This window comes from Amphiprion ocellaris, chromosome 2 (genome assembly GCF_022539595.1).
Source record: "Amphiprion ocellaris isolate individual 3 ecotype Okinawa chromosome 2, ASM2253959v1, whole genome shotgun sequence".
NCBI classification, from domain to species: domain Eukaryota; kingdom Metazoa; phylum Chordata; class Actinopteri; family Pomacentridae; genus Amphiprion; species Amphiprion ocellaris.
Window position 1 is genome coordinate 23,199,484 of NC_072767.1, and position 10,717 is coordinate 23,210,200.

The following is a 10,717-nucleotide window of genomic DNA, read 5'->3' on the forward strand; positions in this document are numbered from 1 at the left end:
ACTCCTAAGTTTAGGGAAAGTTCAAACAAAAGAGGACAGTTCAGATAAGACTTGAGAATGAGCTTATTTTGAACAAACATCTCAGACTTTCTGAGCTTCAGCACCTCTAGCAAGATATTTTAACAACAAGCAACTCAAGAGATCCAGAAGTTGGAGAGAGTTAGCTTTAGCTGAGCCAAAGAACATGTGGGACGCTAACCTAGCAAACATTTCAGACTTTTCTCTGTGAATTCTGAGAAATAATTTACTATTTAATGACAGAGCTACACATCTTAACTCAGTCTCATTAAAACAGACTCTAATTCAGTGTCATCCATCCATATTAAAGTGCAGTTACCCAAAATGTTTGTTGCATGAGCTCCAACAAAACCTGTCCAGGTAGAAGGCCACTTTGACAAACAGGAAGTGGAAGATTCCAAGCAGATTTATAGAAGGGGGAACCTGGACTGTACTAAGTGTGGTCGAGTACTAGAGGGGTGTTTTGTGGGTTTTTAAGGCTGATAATGATTATTAGTGAGACATTTGGAGTAGATATTCATTTGCAGTAAATGAAAGTATTTAAAATCTTGGAGTTAAACTTAGAAGAACACAAACTCTAACAGAAAACTTTGTTGATACGTTTTTGTTTTGTTTACAGATGTTAAGTTAAAGGAGTTTTATTCGTGACGTATAACCAATCAAATCACTCCAGAAGACAGAGCGACCACAGGTAGATAAAGGTTCAGAGCCAAAGTAGCACCATTTTTAAATGTATTTATTACCGTAAATCAGTAAAAAATAAAATACTGATAATCAGTAAATCAGTCAGCCCACAATTACTACAATTCTACAATGTATGTCTCTTTCCTTTGACTTGTTATTTGTTGTTTTCTGGATTGTACGCAGCTGCATGCCTTCGTCCACCCGGCCTCCGTTGACTCGTCCCGCCTGCCGTCTCTGGAGCTGAAGCTGGATTGGAACAGACCAAAGTACAGTCCAATCACGATGCCAGCTGCCTCTCAAAAGGCTCCTTCATCTGGCAGGTGGCAGCACTTCTTCTGAGGGGAAGCTGAGCTGGCCCGGCAGAACTTTGGAGATGTGTTCCAGTGGTTGGTGGATGTGTGGGGAGATAGAGAGGGACCTTTGAATTGTTCAGAAAGGAAAACAGGGAACCCATTGGTAGTTTTAGTTTAGGGTGCTACTGCGGTGTGTTTTGGGGTTTTAAGAGGTGAACAGGAAGAGTTTTTTTTCGTATTGATTATCTTTTACTTTGTTCCTGGTTGGAATGCCCATCAATGTCAACATGAAGTTCACTTTTAGTTCTGTTTATTTATTTTTATTTTACTAACACCCATTTGCTTTTAACCCCCTCACATGTTGTGTTGTTGTAAACTTCCTCTTTCAAATAAATAGTCGTCTAACCCTCTGGAAACCAGCGTTTGGACTGTTTTTGTGTTGCTCCTCACCTACTTCAGACAGCCGGGACATAACGTTTTGAGGACCAAAGACTATACTCTGACATTTTTTGAGCGACATGCTATACTATGATATTTTTTGGGGGATATGCTATACTATGACGTTTTTTGGACCAAAGGCTATACTATGACATTTTTAGAGTGACATGCTATACTATGACGTTTTTTGGGTGACATGCTTTTCTATGACGTTTTTAGAGCGACATGCTATACTATGATGTTTTTAGAGTAACATGCTATACTATGACGTTTTTAGAGCGACATGCTATACTATGACATTTTTTAGGTGACATGCTACACTATGACGTTTTTAGAGCGACATGCTATACTATGACCTTTTTACAGCAACATGCTATGCTATGACGTTTTTTGGGTGACATGCTATACTATGACGTTTTTTGGACCAAAGGCTATACTATTATGTTTTTAGAGTGACATGCTATACTATGACGTTTTTAGAGCGACATGCTATACTATGACGTTTTTTGGGTGACATACTATACTATGACGTTTTTAGAGCGACATGCTATACTATGACGTTTTTAGAGCGACATGCTATACTATGATGATTTTTGGGTGACATGCTATACTATGACGTTTTTATAGCGACATACTTTACTATGACGTTTTTAGAGCGACATGCTATACTATGACGTTTTTAGAGCGACATGCCATACTATGATGTTTTTAGAGCGACATTCCATACTATTATGTTTTTAGAGCGACATGCTATACTATGACGTTTTTTGGGTGACATGCTATACTGTGACGTTTTCAGAGCGACATGCTATACTATAACGTTTTTAGAGTGACATGCTATACTATGACATTTTTAGAGCGACATGCTATACTATGACGTTTTTAGAGTGACATGCTATACTATGGCGTTTTTTGGGTGACATGCTATACTATGACATTTTAAGAGCGACGTGCTATACTATGACGTTTTTTGGATGACATGCTATACTATGACATTTTTTGAGTGACATGCTATACTATGTTTTTAGAGCGACATGCCATAATATGACATTTTGTCGAATGACATGCTATACTATGATGTTTTTTGGACGACATGCTATACTATGATGTTTTTAGAGCACCATGCTATACTATGATGTTTTTAGAGCGACATGCTATACTATGACGATTTTAGAGCGACGTGCTATACTATGACGTTCTTAGAGTGACATGCTATACTATGACGTTTTTTGGGTGACATGCTATACTATGACGTTTTTAGAGCGACATGCTATACTATGACATTTTTTGGACCACAAGCTATACTGTGACATTTTTAGAGCAACATGCTATACTATGACGTTTTTAGAGCGACATACTATACTATGATGTTTTTTGGACCAAAGGCTATACTATGATGTTTTTAGAGCGACATTCCATACTATGATGTTTTTAGAGCGACATGCTATACTATGACGTTTTTAGAGCGACATGCTATACTATGAAGTTTTTTGGGTGACATGCTATACTGTGACGTTTTCAGAGCGACATGCTATACTATGACATTTTAAGAGCGACGTGCTATACTATGACGTTTTTTGGACGACATGCTATACTATGACATTTTTAGAGCAACATGCTATACTATGACGTTTTTTGGACCAAAGGCTGTGCTATGACGTTTTTTGGATGACATGCTATACTATGACATTTTTTGAGTGACATGCTATACTATGTTTTTAGAGCGACATGCCATAATATGACATTTTGTCGAATGACATGCTATACTATGATGTTTTTAGAGCACCATGCTATACTATGATGTTTTTAGAGTGACATGCTATACTATGACGATTTTAGAGCGACGTGCTATACTATGGCGTTCTTAGAGCGACATGCTATACTATGACGTTTTTTGGACCAAAGGCTATACTATGATGTTTTTAGAGCAACATGCTATACTATGACATTTTTTGAGTGACATGCTATACTATGACATTTTTCGAGTGACATGCTATACTATGACCTTTTTAGAGCGACATGCTATACTATGACGTTTTTTGAGTGACATGCTATACTATGACCTTTTTAGAGCGACATGCTATACCATGACGTTTTTTGGACCAAAGGCTATACTATGATGTTTTTAGAGCAACATGCCATACTATGACGTTTTTAGACGACACGCTATACTATGACGTTTTTAGAGCAACATGCCATACAATGACGTTTTTAGAGCGACATGCTATACTATGACGTTTTTTGGGTGACATGCTATACTATGACGTTTTTAGAGTGACATGCTGTACTATGACGTTTTTAGAGCAACATGCTATACTATGACGTTTTTTGGACCAAAGGCTATACTATGATGTTTTTTGAGCGATATGCTATACTAGGACGTTTTTAGAGCGATATGCTATACTATGAAATTTTTTGGACAAAAGACCACAGTGAACATGAAACACCTGACATGAAGACAGATGTCACAGTGTCAGCATCAACAGCAGAGGTTCATTTTAAAGTGACCCTGGAAAGATTTACTCTGTCATATATAGTTTTCCAAGCACTGAAAGACAGAAAGGCCTGTAGTCACTTTAGCTTTATAGGGGAGAGGATTTTACTATCCAGCTTATCTGTGCTGTAATTTAAATGTAATAACTGTAGTGCTCATCATTACTTTGGACATATTCTGGAAGGTTATTTTTCCAATCTACACTGCAGGAATAAGTACTACAACATGGGAATTAGTCATTAAACAATGTTAACCGTTATAGAGTAAATTTACTGTTTTCTCCAGTTTAACTTCAGAGACTCAGCAAATATCAGGAGTACTGACAATAGAGAACCTTAACGTTACTGTTTTAATCACATTTAGGTTTTGTAAACGTTACATTAATGTGAACCAGCGTCTCCACTGACAGTTTTATGAACTAAATGTACCACATTACAGTAACACAACTCACTTTAGCTGTTTACATGAAACTCATCACAAACATTGCTAGCTTAATGGTATATTAGCTTTATGACTGAGCAGTTAGCTCGGTTAGCATCGCTAACATTAAAACTAATATTTACCGAATGCTAACTCTCTTCTTTGGTCAACACACACAGAAATAAACTTCACCAACATCTGCATTGCATGGCACACATTAGATCTGACACTAAAGCTGCATATAAAGTGCATTAAAAGCGACACTGATACGAAAATAAACACTTACCAAACTATCAGAGTCCTTTCAGTGTCTGCTGGTAGAATCAGTCGAAGGCAGAAAACTGGTTAAAACAAGCCAATGGCAGAAAAACTGTCTGTGGAAAATGTTCTGCTGCTTCACCGATAAATAAACCAACAGTTATTATCTCAGAATTAATCCAAACGAGGAGAGCAGAGTCTCTGCAGCCTCCTCCATAGGACCTGTCAATCATTCCAGACCGGACTGTCAATCAAGTAGTCCCGCCCCCTGGCTTTGCAAAACTTTAAGGCTCTATAAAAAAAATAAATATTGATTTATTTTAAGATCGGCCACCTGATCTCTCATTTTGACCATGAAAACTAACGAAAAAAAATCTATACAGTCTATGCAATGTACTCTGTTTGGCGCTACACTTGCTGATGACAGCTTCCGGTCTCAGAAAATGACAAAACGGACCTTTTTCGTTTCTGTCTCTTACAGATTTTACTTTTTTGTTATTCTAAATATAAAATGAAAATCAAAGCATTTTTAAAAGTTCGTATATCCCTTTTTGATCATGAAAAGGGAAAACGCCTTGTATTTCAATTTTAATTTTTGTATTTTAAAACGAAAATCAAATAACTACTGGTTTGTTGTTTTTCAATACCCGTTTGAAAACGGAAAATCCAATTGCCAAAATATACACGGACCCTAAGCATTGTGCACAGAGTTAATTCATCATCGTTAAATAATTTGTTGGTGTGGATTGCAGACTTTTTTAGCTGTTGAAGCACTGAGGTCCGTGTACGGATCTTGTAATTGGATTTTCCGTTCTGAAAGGGGTATTGGAAAAACAAAACAGGAGTGGCTATTTGACTTCCGCTTTAAAATACAAAAATCTAAATTGAAATACAAGGCGTTTTTCCTTTTCGTGATCAAAAAGGGATATACAATTTTTTTTCAATGCTTTGATTTTCGTTTTATATTTAGAATAACAAGAAAGTAAAATCAGTAAGAGACAGAAACGAAAAAGGTCATGTTTTTCATTTTCTGAGACCGGAAGTGGTCATCAGCAAGTGTGGAGCCAAACAGAGCAGTGTGCATAGACTGTATATACATTTTTTTTCGTTAGTTTTCATGGTCAAAATGAGAGATCTGGGGTCCGTTTCACGAAGCAGGTTTAGTGAAAACTCTGAGTTTGTTAACCCTGAAATGAGGGAAACTCTGAGTTTTCCGTTCCACAAAGGGAGGTAACTCAAACCCGAGACAGAGGGGTAACTCTACCCTGTTTCACAAAGAGGGGTAACTTAAACTCTCGGTCAGTTACCGTAGTAACAGACTCTATGACTCTAACCTGGTCGGGACCAGGTTTTTCTCAGTAAACCTCGAGTTTCTCTCTGTCTCCGCCCTCTTTCAGCCACACACGCCATTTCATTTCCTCATTCATTCAGTCAGCTGGCGAGTTTTGGCGAAGTCTAGTTCTGCCGTGTGTCAAAATGACGTCCTTTTATGAACAATCCAGTGGATGAAGGAGCAGCATTACTGCACAGAGAATTAAATATTCGTCGGGAGATTGTTTTCAGACCGCGCATAGATGTTTTGGCATTTCCGGACAGTTTATCTTTTTGAACGGTACCGTTTCACCTCACAATCCATAACCTACATCCACAACCTACTCCGTCCTTACATTTACAACTTTACAACCGCAGTCATGCTCTAATGTCCCAGCAGATATTGTGTGTTGTGCTGCGGTTCTTTGCAAATGGAAGTTTTTTATATAATGTAGGAGATGCAGAGCACTCAGGCAACTGTATGCAGGCGGTCAGAAAAGTGTGTCTGGCCCTGAAACGACTTTTACCATCTTTGTCGTTTTCCCTGGACACAAACCTGTCAGAGCCATCAAGGAGGAGTTCCACAGGATTGCAGGTGAATGATGTAGAGATCTGTTAAATTAATTTTAAATCATATCCAGTTAATGACATTGTGCTGCAACCTCAGACTGTGATTAGTAAATTTAATTTCTTTTAGGATTTCCCAGTGTGATTGGCTGCATTGATGGCACACACATCCCCATCACAGCTCCCAAATATAATGAAGCTGATTATGTGAATAGGAAGTCCATTCACAGTATAAATGTGCAGGTAGGTTAGAGGTAGATTGACTACGGTTTCAAAATGTTAAAGACTGCATCATAGTTCAACATCAGTCATTCTCTGCACTGTCAAGATCATATGTGATGCTGCACACATCATTTCCAATGTGGAGGCCAAGTGGCCTGGGTCTGTTCATGACTCGAGGATTTTTCGAGAGTCTAACCTGAGCAACAGACTGCAGCGTGGTAAACAGCCTAAAGATTTTCACAATATAATTCACTTGTCTCCCTCCTTTAATATACTCTAATGTATCCACTATACATTACAGGAGAGTTTGATGGCCTTCTGCTGGGTGACAGGGGTTACCATGCCAACCCAGGCTGATGACCTCATACCCTGACCCTGAACCAGACCCCCAACAGAACTTCAACCGGGCTCACTGCAAGACGAGAGCCCTGGTGGAGATGACCATAGACCTGCTGAAAGCCCGTTTCCAGTGTCTACGTCACCTCAGGGTGACTCCTGAGAGGCCTGTGATATTATTGTGGCATGTGTTGTTCTTCATAATATTACCACTATTAGAGGAGAGCAACACTCTGCCCTACAAACTGAAGACCCAGATGATGACCTCATCCACCTGCCAGCTATCCAGGATGGCAGAGCAGTCAGAGACACCATATGCAGTAATCACTTTAGAGTTTAAGTCACCATCATCACCACCACAGCAGTGAAATAAACACGACATACATTTCATTTGGTCTTCTTTATTTCCTACAAATAAAAGAGCTAGTTTAGTTCATGTTCCAGTAGTTAACATAATTCACCTGTGACCTGCACCCACCTCTAACTTGTGCTCCAGTATTTCAATTTCCAGATCTGCCTTCTTAATCTGGCGGTCCAAGTACTGCATTTCTTTATCTGTTTTTTGTATTTTTCTCAGCAAGTGGATTTTGTATATTTGTTTTACTGGTAACTGGGAATACATAAAGGACATTAAATTATACAGTTGCACATGAATTCCATGGACTGAACCTCTGGTGTTTACTGAACATCCATCTCACTGTGTCAATCTGTGCAGTGGAAGTTGAGGGACCATCCTGCTGCTGTCCAGCCATGCTCTGTTAAAAAGGATGAGAATGTGCAATACTTCAGTGTAGGCTAAATGTCACACTCTATATTCCACCAGAATGTTCAGAAATGTGAATGGGAAGAGAACTATCACTAACATACCTCTGTATGCCTTTCTGGATCCCCCTCTGTAAAGGCAGCAGACACAGTTTCATCCTCTTCATAGATGAGTGATATGTTTCAGTGGACTTAAACTACCATTTGGCTAAATCTTTGGAGTATTGCCTACTTACAGTTACAAGGTCTGTTGTGGTGTGAAGGGGCTCCACCAGGCAGATAGTACCATCAGAATCTGTTGGGCCAAAAGAAAAAAAGACCCAAAAGAGAAATAAATATTTGTATGAATATGCTTGAAAACATTCCATATATACATGGGCTACACACACACACACACACACACACACACACACACACACACACACACACACACACACACACACACACACACACATTACATTTTATAAAAGCACTTGTGTCTTGGGGGTTGGTCTCAGAGGATGAGTTCCCTCCAGGGATTCCCTCAGCCACTGGCCTTCCCAAATTCTGGCTTAGGACCAGCTCCTCTGCCTCCGTTACAGGTGGTGGTGCTGGGCCACCTCCCTTTTTACAGGCATCTGCTTTCTTTCTGTTGGCTGAGTAGAAGTCTGTGTTAGTTTAAATAGGCTTAATTATTTAACAGAACATGATATGGATGCAGACATTTAGGCTATGTGTGGGATAGAACCACTGCACAGTCAAACAGCCACTTAATAATTAAGCTACTTTACAATGTAAAACATGATCAAAATGAGGAAGCTCCATGAGATTATGCCGACTTCTTACCCGTTTGAACAATGTTCTTATATTTCATCTTCAGCTGCTGCCACGTGCGCTTCACCCCCGCAGGATTGCACCTAAATGAAATAACTTAATAGTCTACTATTCAAACAGTTTTCCCCTGTAATATTATTGTGATTTAAACTTACGCATTGACTCGGGCAGCAATGTTCTCCCACGCCGTCTCCCTCTCTTTTGCAGCCGCAGCAGTGTTGCACTTCTTTCTAAAAACGTGTTCGTAGTCGCCATATGAACGAATTAAGATGTCCAGTTCAAGTGGTGTAAAAAACGTAGCTCTCTGCTTCCCTGTTGCCATGGTGACTCGTCGAATCGGGGTTCCATTGATGCTGTCTTTTTATAGTTGTGGTGCACGCACTTAACTCTGGGTGAAACTACTCCGAGTTGATTTAACCAACTCGAATCAGCCGTTGTGAAACCGAAAACTCAGAGTTTTCTATCTCAGAGTAGATCAACTCAGAGTTCAGGGTTAAACTCAGAGTTTGTTGAACCTGCTTCGTGAAACGGACTCCTGGTGGCCGATCCTAAAATAAATCAATATTGATTTTTTTTTTTTTTTTTTTTAAATAGAGCGTTAAAGTTTTGCGAAGCCAGGGGGGGACTACTTGATTGACAGTCCGGTCTGGAATGGAACGGGTCCTATGGAGCAGGCAGCCGAGACTCTGCTCTCCTCGTTTGGATTGATTCTGATATAGTAACTGTTGGTTTATTTATCGGTGCAGCAGCAGAACATTTTCCACAGTGTTACGAGGTTAGCAGGAGAACCCAAGCGCAGACTCACAGAAACTGACAGACAGCTGAATGAAGGCTATAGATTTATTTCATCCAAAAACTAAACCAATACGGAGAACTGAACTGAGAGGACAGAATTAAACCAAACAACTCAAAGCTCGACAATAAACACTATGAATACCAAAATGGAAGTCAACCAAAACTAAACTGAATTTACAAAACTAAATTAAGGAGGAGTACTCACTAGATGGGGGAACTGAATACAGAGGGGAAAACAGGCTGAGGTAATCTAGGGGCAAATGGGGATGAGGAAGGAACAACTGGCTGGAGACTGAAGCGGAGCTGACGAGAAACCGGGAGGAGAACTGAGTCCATGCGTGAGAAAATCCAGGAGGGGGGGAAACGGAGTCCAAAAGCAAATCCAAAAGAATGTCTTGAGTCCGTGACAAGATGTGAGTCTTTGAGGGTATGTGGGTCGATGATCCGGCAGGGAGTAAATGAATGAGCAGGGTTTAAATAGGGAACAGGTGATATTGTGGGCAGGTGAGCTGATTACTGCAATGTGAGTCAGGTGTAGTAATCAGGTGAGTGGAGACAGGTGAGAAGGGAAAGCAAGAGACAGGGACGAGAGAGATTAGTGGGAAAGAGATGACAGACAGAGGGAGCCAAAGGGACAGGTCAAAATAGATGCAGAAAATCAAGGAGGAAGAAAGAAAGAGGGAGAAGGAGGGAGAAGGAACAGGGGCAGGAGCAGAATCATAAAACACACAGACAGTCTTTTCCTGCCCGTTGGCTTGTTTTAACTAGTTTTCTACCTTCGGCTGATTCTACCAGCAGACACTGAAGGACTCTGATAGTTCGGTAAGTAAATGTTTATTTTCGTATCGGTGCCGCTTTTAATGCACTTTATATGCAGCTTTAGTGTCAGATATAATGTGTGCCATGCACTCCAGATGTTGGTGGAGTTTATTTCAGTGTGTGTTGACCAGAGAAGAAAGTTAACATAGGTAAATATTAGCTTTAATGTTAGCGATGCTAACCGAGCTAGCTGCTCAGTGGTAGCCCTGATTAAAGCTAACGTAGCATCAAGCTAATGTGTTGAGTTTCATGTAAACAGCTGAAGTGTGTTGTGTTCCTGTAATGCGGTTCATTAAGTTCATAAAACTGTGGCTGGTTGACATTAATGTAACGTTCAGGAAGCTTAAATGTGATTAAAACAGTAACGTTAATGTTCTAGTTGTCAGTAATCAGCTTTAATTTGACACTAAAAAAGACACTGATAGTTTTAAATGACATCAGTTTCATGAATTGTTGAAAAATTGTCTCATTTGTTGTTGTGATGTTG

General features: G+C 39.7%; 1 pseudogene; it reads left to right on the top strand.

The window, feature by feature from the left end:
* The first annotated feature begins 6,081 nt into the window (after positions 1 to 6,081).
* LOC118469378 (putative nuclease HARBI1) lies at positions 6,082 to 7,709 on the top strand (annotated as a pseudogene).
* The last annotated feature ends 3,008 nt before the right edge of the window (positions 7,710 to 10,717 follow it).